Raw genomic sequence first — 19,805 nt, forward strand, 5'->3', positions numbered from 1 at the left:
CCATGGAAGTCTTCACAGGAATGCAAAAGTGTTGCATGTCTTAGAAGGGTCCTCCTCAGCTTCTATTGCACTAGAGAATTTAGGTGGGGCCATGAAAATACCTTTCAAAGCCAAATTCCTTGTGTATTCATAAAAGAGTACCATGTAAAACTTTCAACATAGACCCGAGCTGTACATGGAGGTACCTGGCAATAGGATGCTTCACTGTGTGTTCAAGTCTTAATGTTGCTTGTGACTTCATTGGTTTCAAAAGATTGGCCTGAAAGAGATGTGAATTATAGAAGATTGACCTTAGAACAGGAATAAAGGCAAGCTCCGCATGCCTCACAGAAAGTCCAGAGATCCTTAATGTCTTATATGGTGAAGAATATTTAATGATACTATTTTTCTAACTGCCATTTATCTCTTTTTTTGACAGACAGATGTTTCTTGGGATGTTCTGTTTCTTCTTATATTCCTATTTCATGAGAATGATATATGCCTATGGGGTCAGGGATTACATTCCTTAATAGGTCAGTTATCAGTTACTATAGTATTTTGATACTTTTTTGAGTTTCACATGATCTCATAGCCAATGCCATGACAAGAATTATAAAGGTCTGTGTAGGCATTGAAGTAGTTTCTCACTGTTCAGCAGAAGTCCTCAGCTGTCAGGGACAGGCTTCCCAGCTTCTGATGGTTAGTTGCTGTCAGGAGCAGGGCATGGCCTGCACTGCCTTCAAGCCAGCCTCCCATGTGCATGGACTCAGGATGGCAGCAGCATTGTGCTGACAGGTAAAGTGGAGGAGAGATATGTGCTGGAAGGTGTCAGATGTTGGATGAGATCCCTGAGTTTCTGGAGGAAAACTTTTCCTCTATAACAACGAATTTGTGTCTCACTGGAAGAATGCACTTTTACACACTCTCTCCATTCTTTGAGTCAAGGGTATATGCTATCAGCACTTACAGATTGACATAGGCAGGACAACATCTTTACCTTTATATATGTAGATATGATGTGTTTGTATATGGTGTGTGCTTTCTTGTGTGTGAGTGGAGGTGTGCCATGACCTTTTCGCCTTGGTGTGTGTGTATAGGTCAGAAGCCAACTTTGGGCTAGCCTTTGCTTTACATCTTGTTTGATGCAGGATATCTCTTTTGTCTTTTGTTGCAACCCACACCAGGCTAACTATCCCAAAAGCTTTTGAGATTCTCCCATCACTGCCTCGCATTTCACCTTATGAGTGCTAAAATTGCATATATCCGCTACTCCATCTAGCTTTATGCCCATTCTGGGGATGCAAACTCTGGTCCTCATGCTTGAATGGCAAGCATTTTACCCATGGAGCCATCTCCCTACTCCCAATACATGTAAGTGCGCATTTATCTTGTCAGTATGTAGACTGTTAAGTAATAGACTTCTGTCTTAGGATTTCCATTGCTGTGAAAGAGACACGATGGACATGGCAACTTTTATACAGGAAAATGTTTAATTGGGGCTGGTTTACAGTTTCAGAGGATTAGTTCATTATCATCAGGGCAGGAAGTATGAAAGCACGAAGGCAGACATGTTGCTGGAGTTGTTGAGATTCTATATTTTGATCTGCAGGCAGCAAGAGGGGACTGGAATGTGTGCCAAACTGGTCTGGCCTTTGTAGGAGACTCCAAAGCCCGCCTCCACAGTGATGCACTTTCTCCAGCGAGGCCACAGCTCCTAAGAGTGGCATTCCCCATGGGCCAAGCATTCAAACACATGAGTCTAGGGGGCCAAACCTATTCAAACCACCACAACATACTTCTTAAGGTAGGAATGTCTGCTCTGAAATTATTTATTTGGTGATTTACTTTTTTTTTTTCAGTTTGAGCACTGGTTACCACCATAGATGAGACTGAATTTCGAGACTAGAGTACGGTGGAACTTAAGAAGAGATGATGATGTATTTTAAAATGCTGTGAATTTTTATCAGTTAAAACTTCTGCGCATCTTAATTATAAGTTGCCAATCACTTAGCGTTTGAGTGCTCAATGATACCTGCCTAAGTAAAAAATTCATATGTAAATTCATTTGATAATGCAGTACTAATTATTATTATTTTTTCTTTCACTGCACATTGTGGTTGCAGACCACAGAGATACCTGGCTGGAAACGACCTGGAAGTTTCCTCTCTGCTGACGAGGTGACACAGTGCCAGCAGGTGCTGAACAAGATGCTGGGGGAGAATAAATATTGGTGGATTTATCCAGCGAAGGACCCTTCATGCTACAAAAACGACATGCTAGGCCTGATGTATCCACTGGTACAATAATGGCCTGAGCGTATGGTAGGTAAGCAGCCACTTTATGGTTGTATTTGGGGCCTGTTTCACAGGTACTAATTAATTTCTAGTACTATAAACTAATCAAAAGTTTATGGCTTGAGAGGGCCAAGACCCTAGTAGGGAATCTAGTGGGGAACCATTGTGTTGTGAAATGGATATGTCAAACTTCCTTCTAAATATGTATGTTTTACCCATAGATTAATGTTGCTCTCAACCTTGGTAAAAGGAGATTCTCCTTACAGTGGGCAGTGGTGAATGCAGGGACTTATAACTGGTCAAGGTGCCAAGAGGAAGAGACTATATGATTTCATTCCTATATGGGCCATCTCTCTCAACCCCTCCCCTCTTTCAAAGTTCAGGGAACATCTAGGAAGAAGGGGTGGAAAAAGTGTAAGAGCCAAAGAAGAGTTCTCTGAAATGCTGTTTTCTGGACATGGTGTGGGCCATTGTACTTATAAACTCAGGGCAGCTGTCATGCTGCCATGGATCTGCATAGAATCGAGTCAGTCAGCATGCCATCATGGACTGGGAGGCACTCATGCGTCCCTCTCCTCAGGTAGGGAGCTAGCAGCATTTGATGGCTGCTGAGGGAGAAATAGCAATGTTCCTTTGGAAGGGTGAGCAGTCGTATGCTGCCCGTGCTCTAGCGGATGGCCCCGTACCCGTGTGAAAATAAGCAACACTGATTTGACTCAAAAAGTTATATTGAAAAGCAAGAAGAGGACTTGAAATGTGAAGGGGACATACTGGGTGGGATCCAGGGAGACTGGGCAGTGGATATGGTAAAGATACTGTTCATACATGTAGGAAACCGCCAATGAATAAATGAGTTTTAATACATTTTGTCTTTTCAGTTCCTACGCTATGAATTTGTATAAAAGGTAACTCATGGCATTTTGGAGAGTGTGTAGGTAGAAGCAAATGTTTTAGCTCTTAATATCTTGAAATGACTCTTAGCTCCTACTTTTAACAGATTAATTTTTGTCGTGGTAAGAGTGATATAGAACTTAACATCTCTGTCATTTTTTAATTGAAAAAATTCATACAAAATATTTTTATCATGTTTTTTCTTTCTTCCAATTCCTTCTACATCCTCCCTATCTCCCTACCCCCTAACCACCCAACTGCACATTCTTTCTCTCTCTCTAACAAACACAGACCAAACAAGAAACACACAAAAGAAACCTTCCCCTCCCCCAAAAAAGAAAAAAAAAAAACTCAAAGAAAGAAAGATAAGACAAAAAGTCTACAAAAATTCCATTGACTTCCTTTTGTGTTGGCAATGACCCCTGGGCATGGGGCCTGCCCTGAAGGTGGTACTCTGCCTAGCAGGACTCCATCAGAGGAAAATCATCTTTCCTTTGCCAGCAGGTATCAACTGCAGCTAGCATCTTGGTTAGCGAATGAAGCCCGTGTCAGTTTCCCTATTTCAGTGCTATTTCTCATCTGGCTTGAATCTGTGCAGGTTTGGTGTGTGCTACAATGATCTCTGTATGTTTCTATGTGCATCAGTCCTATTATGTCCAGAAGACCCTGTTCCCTTGGAGTCATCTATCACCTCTGGCTCATAAAATCTTTCTTTATCTAACTCTTCCACAAAGATCCCTGAGCCCTGGGGGAGGGATCTGATGATGACACCTCACTTAGGGATGAGTGTCCACTTGTGGTTTTGTACTCATTTTCAAGGTGTTAGGATAATCTCACAGCAGGGGAATTCCTTATAGAATTTGACCTCTTGTGACTAGCTTATTTCACTTACTGTAGTGCCCTCAAGTTTCCTACATGCTGTGGCATTTGTCAACTTTCCCTTCTTTTTTTTTAAGGCTACTACTATTTCATTGGGTGTGCAACGTGTTTTCTATCCATCCAGTGGTACATACCCAAGTCACATTGTTGTGAATAACACTGATGCAATTTGGAACCACTTGTTCCATTTCTTCTTAGTGATATTTTCTAGAAACTTGTAGCAGGCAGGATACAGGATACAGGATACAGCCACATGGCATTTGGTGGAGTCCTGCTTACTCAAGAAGCTAAGTAGTATCTTCTTGCCAGTACTTCCTCCAGAGGTGTTAGACAGAGTGGGAAAGATGGAACAGGGTAGAGCACCCTTCTACCGTTTCTATGCTCTGGAGTTGGGTTCCTGGTCTATCTCTTAACATTCTGTGTTTTGTAGCTGAACTTCCTTTCTGGATGGTCTCACAGTACAACTAACGATTGCCGCCATCTTTCAGGTAGCCTCAGAAATCTGCCCATGACCACTTTGTTGGTGGCTCCTGAGGTGGTAATAAAAGCTGACAGAGCCTGCTCCTCTCCCCATATCTGCTAGGTTTAATTTTTTTTACGCTTTCTAGATTAAGAACACATAATGTCAATACAACTTGTCCAGCCTAGAGGTGAAAATTTGGTTAATTTCTAAGGAACAGCAGGCCCTTCTAATTTTACCCCATCAGATCAACCAGATCTTGATTTCTGTAGAAGTACTTTTATTCGTTGGTATCAGGTGAATGAAATCCACGACTTCTATAGATAGGACAAAGGTGTTTGTGATGGATTTTCTTGGTTGTCAAGTTAACCATGCCTCGAATCTACTAAGAGACAAACCTCTGGGCACACTGAAGACCTTGGCTCTCTGGAAATCTTTCAGGCCTTTGGTGACTGCAGAGACATCTAGTTTTGTGTGTCTACAGGGTTCTCAGCCTCTTCATAGTACAGCCAGCTACTGTTAAGACTATCAGGCCGTTGTATAAATCAATCTAATAAATCCCGTATACATATTCATTCTGTCAGCTCTGCACCTCTAAGAAACTCTGACTAACAGAACATTCAATTCAGTTGTGTTTGCAATTCAGAGAATCTGCTGACTTTCTTACCATGTGCTCAGTCATGGAAAGGAAAAGTGAAGAACAGCTTGGTGCTTTGGGGTTCCTGAGCCAATGAGGATTATTATGGGAGACCACTGGTGGCTTCAGCAGCATAAAAAGCAGCAGCAGCAGCAGCAGCTGGAATCTATGGCTCTATACCACATGCTCGAGTGACGTTAGAGACGCCTGTGCACATCATCTCCATCGCCTTATTTAATCTTAAAATAACTCTGAGGCCAATGCCCTCATTATGTTTTCTGCTATGTAAGTCAGGAGATGAAGGCCAAGAGTCTTTCACTTGTGTGCACTTGCACTGCGGTGGAGAGGTGGAAGCAGTCTTCTAATCCGAGTGATATCCTTCTAGGATACATGTCATAAGCAAGCTTCGTGCTGCTCTGCTCTTGCTGCTGCCGCCTCCGGTAGCCAGCCATGACTGGGTGCAGAGTCTTCCCAACTGCACCTTGGAAGACAAGCCGTTACCATCTCCATTTGAAATGGGGGGGGGGGCACAGTGAGGGTAGTAATTTGACCAAGGGCGCCCGGGACATTTCAAAGCCAATTTGATTTCCTTAACTTAGTTCTCCAGGAAACATTCATGAACCTTGCTCACTTTCTCCTGGGAGCCAGGAAAACAGCCACCAATTAAAATGCTAGGCAGGAAGATTTATTCTGAGAGAAGATCTTATGAGCCCAGGTTGGACTCAAATATATAATCCTCCTGTCTCAGGGATTTGCTAGGAAAATGTGTATTATTTTGCAAAGGTTGGTAAACCTCTACTTATTTTAATTGCAACTGCTTAGGGGCTGGCCAGAAGTAAGGAAGGTGCCCCCTGGATCTCAGGCAGTTCACTTGGGTCCTCTGTGGTCCTGTGAGAGACCCTTGACCTGGCCTGTGTCTTTTGGAAAATGTTACTTCTTAAGAAGTTTTTTTTTTTTTTTTAATGTAGGAAAATATTTAGTATGCTTTCCCTTAAAGAGTGCCCTGGTCAATTATATAAGTCAGTGGTTCTCAAATCATCCACGCTACTGTGCAAGGCTCCATTTTACACACAGTACAGAGTATATTAACAGTGGATGTAGTCTTCTCGCTCAAATTACATAAATCTTAGGACTTCCATCTAGGTCCACTTGTTTATTTTTCTTATGTATGAGTGTATTTTCATATGCCTGTTTGTGGTAGGTGAGGATGCTCATTGATGTTCCGTGTTGTTGCTCAGGAATGTCATCCATCTTGTGTTTTGAGACAGGGTCTTTCATTTGCCTGGAGTCTGCTGATTTGAGTCAACTGGCTGGCAAGGTATCCCCAGGGATCCTCCTGTCTCTACCTCTCCAGTGCTGGGATTTCAAGCACACCCCACCATGCCCAGATTTTTCCCTTTGGTTCTGAGGATTAGACTCAGGTCACTGTGTTTGCATGGCAAGCACCTTATACACTGAGTTACAGCCCCAGCCTCCCACTTTCAACTGTTTCCTGTTTCCCACCATTTAAGTAGAGTTCCTTTCTGCCTGTGTAACCTTGTGTTTCGCGCAGAGTTTTATGATTTGGCTAAAATGTTTGGGTTTACAAGAAATAGCACAAAATTGCAGAGTTACTCTGAGAGAGATATTTATGTATGAGGTAGGATTTCCCCTACTCACTCAGTTCTTTAGAGTGACTTGTATCACCCTGAAGTCACAGGAACGAGGCATCGCAACACCTTCAGAAGTTTGCAAAGGTCCAGAATCTGGACACCTGGGCAGTGTCAGCTGAAGCCAGGCAGCAAGAGTGCGGTTGCCACACCCTCCGCCAGCGTGACCAGGCCTCCTGGTCTGAAGGGATTCATTGGCTCCGGTGAAGTTATTGAAGGGGTTCTTGAGTTTCTTACCTGACATGAGCATGGGAGATGTGGGTTAGGCAGAATCACAGACCATTGTTGGCAGGCTTGGGCAGAGGAAGAAACTGAAACGGGGAAAGAAGGGCTCACGGTGGTGGGATAGTTTGTATCCAGAACATGTCCAAAAGTCTATGTGCTTTGCTTGCCAGTTAGGGCCACCGTTAGAAGGTGATGAAACCTATAAAAAAAGTACAGATGTCTTTGGAAGGAAGTTAGGTCATATCAACATGCCCTAGCAGGGAAGTTGCTGCCTGCAGGTCTTCCTCCTTCTCCTCTCCCTGTTCTTCCTCCTTTTTCCCGTCTGCCATGAATCTTGCAGCTTTATTTCATCTTGTGCTTCCTGTCGTAATGTCCCCTTTGTCGCAGGCTCCTCCCCTCACCACAGACCCACATTCAGTGAGGCCAACCAACCATGGCCTGAAATCTGAAGCCATGAGCCAAGCTGAGTTTTCCCTTTCCATAAAGTGACCTTCTTAGACATGTTTCCGAGTGCCAGAAAGCTGCTTACCACAAAAAGGAGCAAGCGAAGAACCGTGCCACCAACCTTGGCACTGTCTGCTGTCATCTGTTTCCTCTTTGGTCATTCCTCAACAACAACCAACCCTCTCCCTCTGTTTTCTTGAGGCTCTAGTGATATGTAGGAACATTCACAGTAGTATTTTTTTTTAACAAAGTGAAAACAGAGAAACATTTGCTTATTAGAATAATACAGCCACTAAAATGATGGTGGGAACAGCTAAGTGATCAGGCAGAGAATGTATGTGATTGTTGGTTTATAAATAGTATGCAGATTGTCACGCCCTGTTCAACTGTGGCTCTGTCAACTTTGTGCAGAGGAAGAACAGTGCATATATATATATATATTTTTTTTTTTCAAATTGTGCGCAGGGCTACCATTCAAACACAATGGGACATTTAGAGATTGTTTTTTTTTCTAAGTATTTTCTTCTTTAAAATAATGCACACCGAGTAGATTTTTCACTGTGTTATCACAAAGAAGAAATGCTGTACTAGCAGACTGGGTGGGAGTGCTATTTTTAGGACAGCTTGGACATTTTAATGCTGCCAGATTTAAGTGAGACTTTCCAGGGAGTACCAGTTGAAAGTGTATACAGAAGATAGTCAGATCAGACATAAAAGCAGAACCTCCCCCGTGCAGCATGGACCAATTCAGGAAGCCTGGCAATGGGCCCTGAATGACCCAGCTTTGATCAATAAGTGAGAGATTCCCGGATGTTTATCTCTGCTTTCCAGTTGAGGACTAATGGAGAAAATCAAATATGCCCTTACAATTCCATCTCTGCAGGTTTACTGCCTACAGCTCCCCCAAGTCATCAGCCTGCAGTCTGCATACCCCCAAAGCCTCTACCTTTTCCCCGACATGAAAAGGGTTCTTCTTCTCTTTCTGCTTTTGATCTCTGCCAAATCGAAGTGGTGGGACTTATGCTCTTCTAACAAACTCTGAACACTGCTTGTTCTCTACTTGTTTTCATTTGGGGAGGGGTCTTTGTCTGTCTACACACAAAACTCACTTTTGGGGGAAACAATGTAGACTTAAAAAACTAGTCCCTTTTCTGCTGTTAAGAATCCAATTCCTCACTGTTCCAAAAATATTTTCGTGTGTGTCTGTGTTGCATGCTGGCATATGAATGTGCATGTGCCTGTGGAAGTCAGAGGATGACTTTCTCTTTCTTTATTGCTGTCTGCCTTATACCTGGATGTTGCTTTCACTGAACCCACAGTCAGTCAGTGAAGCCCGTGGTTCTGCTGGTCTCTTCTCTCTAACACTGGGGTTACAGGAATTCTCAGTTATGTCCTACTAGTTCAGAGGATTAAAACTCAGATCCCCGTCTCGCAAAACAAATGTTCTTAGCCGCTGAGCAACTTCCCTAGTCCCTCTTCCAAAAACATTTTCAAGGAGGGGGTAGTGGTGGAGGAGAAAAGAGGGGGACAGGGGAGGAGGAGGGAAGGAGGGAGAAAGATCCATAATTTTAAATCTTAAACCATTATTAAGTTCTAGTAGCTCTAAATGGTTTAGAGATGCTAGGGTTCAACTCATAATGAATAAAACAACCATTGAACTTGAAATTTTATTGTATTATGTTTTCCTAAAGAATGCTACCAGGAACTAGCTCTTATTAGTGGTCTGGAGATACTTCTCCTCCTCCCCCCCTTTTTTCAATAAATTTCATAACCCTAACCTTCTGGCAATAAATTTAGTTTATAGAAAAATAAATAAATATTATAATATGAGACCTGCAAAGGGTTTGAACCTGAGCAAGGCTCCATTGGCTGAAATCAGCCAAGCTAGTTGTTTTACTATTTAAATTATATCATATAAGTTTTTCACTAACAGAGGTAACTTCAAAACGTAGAGTTTCCTTTTGAGAGAAAGTTCAGAAATTTGGAAGAGAATGATGCCAAAATATTGAAAAATGTGTTGAAATCACACATGAGAGACAGAGTAGTTGTGACTTTATAGCAAGTTTTCAAAAACATCAAGAGTGAATTACACTGAGCTGAACAATAGAGAGAACTTTGATTCTAGTATTGATGCGTCCATATAGGTAGGGTGGAGGGGAAAGAGTTGAGACATATGTTATTATAAGGAGATGATACATTCATTGTAACAGGTTCAATTGACTTGCTTATCCAAAGTCATATAGCACAGGTCCTGTGTGTCATTTAACTCACCTTATGTATTATAGAACCACAGTCTGTATATGAGAAGGGTGTAAGTTCCCTGAGTCTGGAGATCAACAGCTTCCTGAAATTTAAAAGGAGTAAAACAAAATAAAAATTGTTATATACGTATATGTACAACATTATATATTACTTTGAATATATATTCATAGATACTAATAATTCAGTAATATAAAATTAATATATGATATATTGTATATGATATATAATATTTAGCATATGGTATATGGGACATGCCATATACCATGTGGTGTATAATATATGATATAATAGGCAATATATAATATAATAAATACATAATACACAATATATAATACATAATTTATGATGTAATAATATGTAATACATTATAACAATACATAATGTATAATAGATTATATATATATATACACACACACACAGCACTGTAAAGGTTTTTATTTGGAAATATTGAATAACCTCATCATATATTTGGACAAGTGCTCACAAATAAATACTATGATGAAAACATGAATGAGTATTGTATAAACAAACAATGCACTTTTACTTATTCATCTATTTAGCTGTATGTAAACACGTTTTAACTGAGTATTTTAAAAGCATAAGACTTAATCCATTAAATAATCAAGTCTCGAGGAAGTTTTTGCTATTTTCAGGGGACGTGTTGCAGATGGACAATCAGGCAGTTGAGTCCATATAATCCTGAACCATGAGGTACTATAGAGAGAGTTCCCGAAGTAGTGAACTCCATAGAGAATCAACCCCACAGGTAGTAGATCCATAGGTAGTTATTTTGCGGGTATTCAGCTCCATAGGCACCTGATTGGTATTCAGCTCCATATGTAATAGGACCATAGGTAGTCAGCTCCATATGGAATAGCTCCATATGTAAAAATTTCATAGGTAGTCTGCTCCATAGGTAATCACCTCCACCTCCATCAGTAGATGCAGGGGTTTGCTTTGGATTTGTTGAGAAGTCCACCTTTTCTAAGGTACACTCAGCTTCTCTACATTCTTTAGCAAATGCCTGTGCCTGACTTAACAATGTAACTTTTGTATTTAGGGACTAAGGCGCTGATGGCAGTTTGAAGCTGTCAAGCCCTCTGTGATCTACCCTGCTTGCAAAGGCTCTGGTGTCATTATCATCAGAGTTAGAATGAACGAGAGAAGATCTGATTGGTAAGGCCGGTCCCAGGCAAGAATATGGAAAGCTGAGTGTACCTGTAGCTTTGCTCCCAGAAGCTGCTGTTCAGTGCATGCGCTTTAGTTCTGACTTTTCCAAGTTAACTCCTCCAGTACCCTCAGATGAGTGGAGTCTATACAGGGTAGCTGTATTCAAAAAGAGCGGAAGAAGAGACTTGGTTGCTAAATGATGCTGAAGTGAAGTTTACCAGTCCAGTTTGGGCTTTGCTGGTGGGAAAGTGGAGCTCCTGGTCAGCTGAGGGCAAGTGTCTGGAAAGAGCATCAGAGTGGAAGAGGGGTGAGTCTGTAGGATGAAAAACGTCCTGCTGCCATCTGTGTTTGGTCCAGCTTCCAACATTCTCTCTCATGTGTGACACTGGAATTCTCAGCCCAGTGGCCATCCCTTGTTCCCATATGATCCACTCAACCCTTTTCTTTTCCTCATGTTCTCAGTGTGGCCTCTACCATACAGCACTTGCTTTTGGAAGCTGTAAATAGAATCAGAAACCTGTGTCAGCAACAACTCGATCAGGAGATGGCCATAATGGCATACACTTGAAATTTCAGTACTGGAGAGGGAGGGGAAGGTAGGATTGATACTAGTTCAAGGCTGAACTGGGTTTTTTATTTTAATTTTTTATTGAGTTATTTATTTACTTTACATTCCAATCACAGCTTCCCCTTCCTCCTCTCCTCCCAGCAGCTCTCTCTCCCCTCCCTAATCCCCATCCACTCCTCCTCCTCTTCTTCTAGAAAAGGGAGGCCTCCCATGGATATCAACCTGTCTTGGCATATTAAGTTGCAGTAAGACTAGACATACCTTCTGTTGAGGCGAGACAAGGCAGTCCAGTTAGGGGAAAAGGATCCAAAGGCAGGCAGTGTAGTTAGAAATAGCCCCTGCTTCTGCTGTTAGGAGTCCCACATAAAGGCTGAGCTATACATCTGTCACATATGTGCAAAGGGCTTGGGACTTTACCATGCACGGCCTCTGGTTGGCAGTTCAGGCTCTACAAGCCACCACGGGCCCTGCTTACTTGATTCTGTAGATTTTTCTGTGGTGTCCTTGACCCCTCTGACTCCTTCAATCCTTCCTCCCCCTCTTCCACAGGATTCTAAGATCCATTTAGTGTTTGGCTCTGAGTCTCTGCATCAGTTTCCATCAGTTGCTCGGTAAAGCCTCTCTGATGACAGGCTCCTGTCTGCAAGTATAGCAGAATATCATTACTAGATATTGGGGCAGGCTCCTTCTCATGGCATAGGACTTAAGTTGGGCCAGCCATTGGTTGGACATTCCCTCAAATTCTGCTCCAGTTTTTACCCCTGCACATCTTGCAGAAAGGACAAATAGCGAATCTAAGGCTTGGTGGCTAGGTTGGTGCCCCAGTCCCACCATTGGAAGTCTTTTGGTTACAGGAGATGTCCAGTTTATGCTCCATATTCCCCATTGCTAGGAGTCTTACCTAGGGTTCCCCCTCCGGGGAGTCCCCATTGTCCTAGGTTTCTAGCTTGTGCCAGAAATGCTCCCCCAAATCCAGTTGTCTCTCCCAAACTAGGCTATTAAGTAGCAAGTTTGAGAACAATCTCAGTTGCATCTTGTCTCAAAAACCAAACACAAAGGACTAAGTACTAGAATCAAGTGAGTGGAGAACACTGCATCTGTTGATTTTCTAGTAGTTCTAGATCTCAAAGATGGCTGAAACATGAATGCATCCCTTTCAAGCCCTAATTAAGATCCTGTATCAGGAGTAATGAGAACTCCAAGCAACATCAAAAGGAAAGTAGAAGCCATTGGTTCTTTTTGCATTTAATGGGGTATTGTGATTCAGAGGAATCTCTGTAGCATTATTTTTTTTAATTGAAGGTAGAAAATAAAAATGAAGTTCCACTTGCCGACAAACTAAGTCACTCTGTAATATATCTGAAGGAACATTCACAGACAGATGGGATACTGCCACAGGGATTCATTTAGTGTTGAGATGCAGGTTTATTCTATTGTGGCATCAACCAGTGTTAGACTTGTTACGTGGGTGATAGGCACATAACTGTATGTTTTATTTGTTTTTCTAGAAAAGCTACTTTCGTAAAATTACGGGGGAAGATTTTTTTCACTAAACTGTGCCTCCTCTTTTTTGTTTCTCCTTCCATTAAAAAAACAACTGGACAATCAAATGATCCCTGGTTTCATATGGTCCCTGGTTGCATATGGATGCAATCTGGGTTGCAGAATGCTTGCTGACAGAAAGCAGAGTTTTAATCGGTTCCAAAAGGCCTATCATATGGATATTTGAAATGCCATGCTATAAACAATGTTCTCCTGTCTTATGAGATGTTCTCTAGGGTTGAATGCAGATGAAAGCCAAAATTTCTATCATGCAGCAAAGCCTAAAGTGAACATAAACCTCGTAAGTGTGCCTTTTATTTGCTGTTAGAATCTGTTAACTGCCTGTCTTCCAGTATCAGTGCTTTAATGCTGTGGCCATTTTCTGACCTTCATAGTCTCTTTTTCTCTCTCTCTCTCTTTCTCTCTTTCTCTCTCTCCCTCTCTCTCTCTCTCTTCAACCTCAGAATTCAAAGGAACTCTGAGAACCCGTTCAGTTTGCCTAAGCTAGAGGGAAGTTCAGTTGTATTACTACTTAAGTTGGAAGAAAAGTCAGACATTTAGTCTGCAGACTCATAGTATAGGGTGATTTGCATGATTCTACAGGGACTTTCAGCAAATATATTCCTTGCTTTGTAATGAGTCCTTCCCTTTCCCAGGGTATGAGTGATTTTGTCATCACATCTTCATAACCAGACTAGGCATATAGAACTAGAAACTTATTTATGTAGACTTCCTTCATTGAAATTTTGGTCATACATAGGAAATAGTTATTTTAATGGTTAATTATAAAGATATATACATCCATGTGAAGAATAATAATATAGAGAAATACACATGAGATAAAACTCCCCTTTCCCTTGCTTCAGCTCTTCCTATAGACATTCGCCCATGAAAACAATGAGAAAGTACTGTATAACCTTTCAGACATCCTGAACTATAGACAAAGACGTATTAGAGTACAAATGTAGTGTCAATGTATTTGTTTAAAAAAATATGAGCATACTGCACAAGCTTTCTGGAACTTTCATTTCTTAACCTTTATCATATACCATTATCATTGATGTACTTTCTCATTTTATTTTCTAATTTTTCTGGTTATATAATTAACTTGTATGTGAATTATATAGGCTTGATGGATGTAATGAATCATAGTTTTCAAGGCCCGTCTATTTATTTCACCATTTCTCTGTTGATGGGCACTCATGTGGATCTTAATTTTTAATGCTAAAAGAAATCCACCATAAATAATCTGCTTTTGATCTTGTATCAGGATGTCTGCAGGGTGCATTCTCAGAGAAGGAGTATTTCTGGGTCCTTCTTTTTACATTTATTGAGTGATTACTGTGTTTGAAATTCTGTGAAAGTATACATAAACAAAACACACTCACACAAAGGAAAAGATATGACTCCTACTGTCAAAACTGTGTGGTCTTCACAGCCAGAAACCTGCAAGAATAGTGCATTTCAAATGTGGCATCCCAAGCTCTCTAAAGCAGACATGGTGGGGCTGTGGGGGGGACAAACCCCTTGACTCTTTAACTCAGTTTTTGCAAAGGGATAATTAGTTGGAGGTTGGGATCTTCTTATAATAAACTCAGAATTTCTAAACCCAACTGCTTGACTGAGCCACAATGCACATGGAAGCTGAGGGAACTGGCTAGGAAACCAGATGCACAGATATCCAGATAAGACACTGGTTTGAAATCTTAGCGAAATTTTACGTCTGTGAAAGAGAGAACTGTTATAGTTTATTAGATGGCCTCAAACTGAAACAACTTGTGTTTCAAAGAGCTCTTCTCTGTGCCTGACAGAAGCGAGGCTTTTATTTTGGCCCAAGGCTAGCTTGTTTTAGTTTTCAGCTTCATATACACAGGGGATCAGCAGCGTTCTTCTCTTAAATCCTGACCATTTTGATGAGTCTCCTATATTTTGGTAGTGTTGCAGAATTTAAGGGGGGGAACATTCTTACTTTTAAATTCTTTCTTTCCTGTTTCAATTCGAGCCCAGGGACCCATCTCCTTGCCCTACAGCAGCTTTGGTTGCAGCATTTTCACTTGTGGAATCTCATCAAATTTTGCACATCTTAGATTCTTGTAAATTTACTCAAGGGGGCTGGAAAATTTCTCAGCCATTAGAAGACCTGAGTTCAACCTTCAGCACCCATACCAGGTAACTCACAACTAGCTCAATACAGCTCCAGGGGATCTAAAACCCCTTTTCTGGCCTCCTTGGGTTCTCAAATTTGCATATCCCCACACAGCTACACGCATACACCTAATTAAGAAAATAAAAATAAAGTTCTTAACAATTTACCTAATGATAAAATATCTTCCCAAGAAGGAAGTTGTAACCATTTGCTCCACCATCTTTGAGATGCAAAGCTTAGCACTGGGATTTTTCTTATTTTGTTCATGGTACAAGCCTAGCCCCCTCCCCCCTCTTATAATAGTAAGCATGGTGAAAGAACCCTTAAGCCACAGGACACAGAAGTGGGGAGAAGGCAGGCAGTGGAGAGATGTTGGTAAAATCTGCTTCCTCCTAAAGAAGGGAGTGAATGAATGTACTAGACTATTGAGTGTGGCAGAAAGTCAAAGAGGATCCGTTAGAGACCAAAATTAGTCAGTAGATGGACTGAGGGAGGGGGGCGCCAGAGGAGGACAGGTTTGAAAGGAGTGAAACAGCTCCTAAACACGATGTATGCAGCAGAGTCACAATGACTGTGCCAGCAGAAGATGGTGGACTTACAGCCCTGGATCAGTCAGACGCTCAGTCTGCAGCTCTCCACTTTTGGGGGTGGGGTCAATGAGCTGATGACCAGTGTGAGGCCCCATGAGGCAGGCACTGTTTGCATTTTCAGTCCAAGTTCAAATCATTTCCTTTCTCCCCCAGTTTCGTGTCTTGATAACCACCCTCCAAGCCTTTGTCAGGGCTATCTAGACTAGGCACATAGGAGGAAAATGATAGAAATGGATAGGGAGAAGCAGAAAGTAATAGGTTATAAAGAAAGAAAAAGAGAAAGTTTTCCTTTGTTAATAGTGAACAGCTCAGCTTCTGGTGGTTCTATCTGGGCTTCCTTCTCTCTCTCTCTTTGCCCATCAAAGGGTTAGAACATACACACACAGAATGTAAGAGAAAGAGAGAGTGGGGGGAGAGAAATCTCCATTTTTGCTTTCTGCAATTATTTATTCAACCTTGGTTGCATTCCCTTCTCCAGTGGCCAGCCCTGTCTCTTAGTTTGCTTTCTGTCTGTGACCCTTTTTCTCTCCCCTGAATGTGCCTGTGCGCGCCCATGCCTTGCCTCCCTCTGCCTGCTGCCTCTGCCTTCTGTCCTTTATGTTGCCATGATCCCATCCAGTCCCCAGAGCAAGGACAGCTGCTGACTTCAGAGCGCGTGAAGGCCACCAAACAGGTTGCTAACTTTTTTAGCTTCAAGAATATGTCTGGTCTTGGTAAGAGAGGGGTGAAGGCTTTGATAGATGGAGCAGAGAGCAAGTAGGGACTGTGACAGTTGCAGGTTGCCATCAGCACCAGCAGGAGGGAAATGCTAACCTGCCATTCCCAGATGCTGGGGAGCATACAGAGGCTGAGATTATCAGCTGCCCAGATTAGGCTGTGCCATCCCAGCGGCTTTATTGTTCTCTTTAAAGAAAGCATTGTGGTGAACTCTCTGACTATGGTGGTTCAAGAGGGTGTCTCACATACGAGTCTACAGTCTTATCTAGTCCTCAGTGAATTCCAGGATGTCACATGAAAGACTTCATCTTTAGTCATCACATGAGTTCACCTTAACATGTACCTATTGGGGCTTTGAACTTTGGGCGCTGGGTTTGGTGTAATTTTATTATATGATGGTAAAGAGTGCTAGAGTGAGAATCTGCAGTTGTCAGGGTTCTCTAGTGGAACAGAGACAACATCCTTTATATGTAGTACAAAAGATTAGATGGTGTTAGGTGATATGAGTTGGGTAGTCTGATGGTGACCACCCATCTGGACTGGAGAGGCTCAGAATGTGATCGCCTCTCAGTGCCCACGGCTGAATGCTGCAATAGCCCCACTTTGGTGCTGAGGGCCTAGAGGCCTAGACAGTTGTGGATGTTGAGTCACGGGTTTGGAAGATAAAAAGGCCTGGGTTTTGATGGCAGTGAAAGATGGCAGCAGCTGTGGCAGGAGCAGCAAACCAAATCCACTCACTAGCAAAGAACTAAGTTGGGAAAAGCCAGCAGCGCGCTCCCACACTGGAACCTTCTTCCCACACAGGAATAGGGTATCCCCATTGGTTGATCCTTACTGGAAATGTGCTCATGGGCCATCCTGGATGCATGTTTCTTAGTTGATTTCAGCTCCAGCCAAGTTCACAATCAACATATACCATGAGAGCATCTTTAACATCCCCTGTATGCTGTACAAAACTACCTTAGAAGCAGAGTGTTGAGAGGGGAGAGGAGTTCGCATTTGTAATTATTGGCCTACTGTGCATGATTACCAATTAACAGCTCTCAACCGCTGTGTGACATATTACAGAACTGAAGTATAGTACCTAAATTTTAGACCACCTGGCAAAACCAACACTCTACGCTATATGTGCTTAGATGCTTGTATGGGACATATTCCAAAAGATGAATACCACAATGTGCAGTTTGGTTATTTGGGGGAACTAGGATTTTAGGACATGGAATTTTATTTAGAAAAGAATGATTGACGTTAGTTTCTATTTTCTGATACACATTTAATGTGTGTATAATTAAATTCTTAAAAAATAATTATACATTTATAATTTTAATTAAAACGTGATTACATTATTTCCTCCTTCCCTTTCCTCCCTCCCACACCTTCAGTGACCCCCCCCATTCCTCTTTTTCTGTAGTTGTTATTATTGCACATTTTGTATAAATGCATAGATGTCTAAATATAAATTTCCGAGTCTGTTAGTGTTGCTTTGCGTGTATGTAATTTCAGGAGTGAGCACTTGTTGGATAAAGAATCATCGTGGGAACTGCTAGTTCTTCCTTACAGGCCTTTCATTATTAGAGAGGAGAATAGTAGGATACAAGTTATAGAAGGTGGGGAATGGGAAAAACAGGGCTGGAGTTTAACTAGAGAAAGGGTGAGGGAGGTCAATACAGAAGGAGGAAGAAAGAAATAGCACCAAGGACATTAAAAAGCCATAAAGAATAATTTTTTTATTTACCTAAATTACATATAATACATGTACACACACATATATATATAACTTGATTATCTATCTATATATATATACATATATATCTTGATAATATGTATAATCAAATTATTTTTATATTATATATAAGTACATAGGCTTATATACATTTATACTATATATAGTATATATATAGTATATAGTATATTTATATACTATATAAATTATTATGTATTATATTATATTTATATAGTATAAATGTATATTACTATAGACTATACATACTATAATATATATCTGTATATTATATATGTAATATATAATATATGTAATGGATATCCTCCATAATAGGCATAAAAATTTCTCTTTCTAGTTGTTGGTCAGAGGGATCTGAGAGACCACCGGAACAATATTGGCTATCTCTGTTGTCTTTGGTTGTCTCTCAAAGGTTGAAGATAAGACCCTGTTACCGAAGACAGCATGCACTATAGACGGAGGACTCTGGAGCTGAGCTGGGCCTGACCTGAAATCTCAATCCCTGAGACTAGCGTTCATAGTTATCATATAAGGTGCCAAAAGCGGGGACCGATCAGTAATCCTACCCACCTGTGAAGCCTGTGAGCCACAGCAATGAGCAGCATGGCATGATACTCTTAAGGATACAATAGCGACACTCATCTTGGTGGCAACCAACAGCTTTCTAATTGGACTTGGGGCCTGCTCATGAGGAGGAAAATCATGCCCAGAATTGAAAACCTAACCACATTTCGAGGACTAATGAGGTCTTGGACCTTAGAGAGACTTTTTTTCCATCACTTTAGTATACCAGCACAATTCCTAATTTTAGTTAACATTGAAATTCTCTAGCTCTGAGTCTCTAGATGGACAAATAATACCCGTGGCAATACCAGTTCCTCTATTCCTGTACTGTGTTCTTTCTAGAGTGATAGACTAAGAGGGTTTGGGATTCTTAAGATAAACATGGTCTAATCTGTCCATGTGCTGATGAGGACACTGACACGAGCCTCTTAGGGAATCCATCGTCATCCATACTCTATGCTGGTGGCACCTTAAAATTGCTCTTCTTCCCACAATAAAAGCCCGTTTTTTATCTCACATTCTCTTTGATTTGTCACTGGTTATTAAATTAATGAAAATCTAGGCTTCCACATTGTCTGTTTGGAGAAGTTATGTTTAACCACCGGGAACTGTCTTTTGTTCCACAGGCTGCCTGAAGAATAATGCACAGCTCAGCGTGTGTGTGTGTGTGTGTGTGTGTGTGTGTGTGTGTGTGTTGAGCAGGGTAAGTCTAATCTAACAGGTGACTCCACTTATGTAGGTGGGGCTTTCAAACTGAAGTGTTTTCATAGAGATGTTGAAAATCAGAAGAACCCTGAGGCCAAATTTTAAATCGCACAGTGCTGCTCAGCCTGCGGAAGGCACTTGTCTCACAGTGGATTCTACCTTCATTACACTGTGTACATTAAACAGCAGCCTATTGTGGTCAGCAGATCTTCATGTATCCAGAAGATATTGTTAGAGGCTGCAAGTGCCAGTCCTTCCTAGTAACGCGTTGCTTAGCTGGCTTGTGTGAAGCCAGATGCTTGAGCATTGTATTCTAGCTCAATTCTGTGACCATACGGGAAC

General features: G+C 41.5%; 1 long non-coding RNA gene across 1 annotated transcript in view; it reads left to right on the forward strand.

Annotated features, from left to right (window-relative positions):
* LOC129688597 (uncharacterized) overlaps positions 1–19,253 on the forward strand; it is an 89,836-nt gene extending 70,583 nt beyond the window's left edge. Inside the window, exons 2-4 of the long non-coding RNA XR_008721972.1 lie at positions 1,589–1,783; positions 2,103–2,300; positions 18,607–19,253. This is a non-coding gene — a long non-coding RNA (uncharacterized LOC129688597). The remainder of the gene's footprint in view (positions 1–1,588; positions 1,784–2,102; positions 2,301–18,606) is intronic.
* Positions 19,254–19,805: the final 552 nt, after the last annotated feature.

This window comes from Psammomys obesus, unplaced genomic scaffold (assembly GCF_907164565.1).
Source record: "Psammomys obesus unplaced genomic scaffold, mPsaObe1.curated_primary_1811, whole genome shotgun sequence".
Taxonomy (NCBI): Eukaryota; Metazoa; Chordata; class Mammalia; order Rodentia; family Muridae; genus Psammomys; species Psammomys obesus.